Below are 689 nucleotides of genomic sequence, written 5' to 3' on the forward strand. Positions count from 1 at the left end.
AAAAAAAAAAAATTATTATCATTTAACTTTTTAATTAAAATTGCAATTAAAATTTAAAAATTTACTAAAACATTTAACTTTATTAAATCCTAAATGTTCTTACCACCAACAAATGCCCCTGTGAGGTGATGAAAATGTTAATGAGCTTGACTGTGGTAATCCCTTCACAATGTACCATTATATATAACTTTTTAACCAACTATACCTCAAGCTAGAAAAAAATGACTTAATACACTTTAAAATAAAGGATTTTATTAAATATGGACCTTAGCATACCCATCTTTTTTACGTGATGACATGGAAAAAAAAGCAGTTCTGTTGTCTCAAGGAAAAGCACTTTTTGATTATTTGACTGTGAGCTAATCTAGCCACTTTTTTTTTTTCTTTTTATGGAACACAGTTTGACTTTAAAAAAAAAAAACAACAACTGATAGGCTGCAGTTATTCAGACTTAGTTATTTCGCAGAAATTTTCTTTAAAATGATCAAAGTAAGCCTGGCACTTCAAGGAAAAGAACTAAAATATCTGTTATCAAAAAGTTGAGCTTTCAAACCTAAATTGCATGTTGGAAACTTATATCTGCTACTGTGAGCTTTCACGAAAGCTGCCATGAGCTTGAAAACTCTTCTGATGAGATTGGTGATGATATTAATAAATGTAGTGTTTTTGCTATTATAAAATGAAATGTG

This window comes from Mandrillus leucophaeus, unplaced genomic scaffold (genome assembly GCF_000951045.1).
Source record: "Mandrillus leucophaeus isolate KB7577 unplaced genomic scaffold, Mleu.le_1.0 Scaffold327, whole genome shotgun sequence".
NCBI lineage: Eukaryota > Metazoa > Chordata > Mammalia > Primates > Cercopithecidae > Mandrillus > Mandrillus leucophaeus.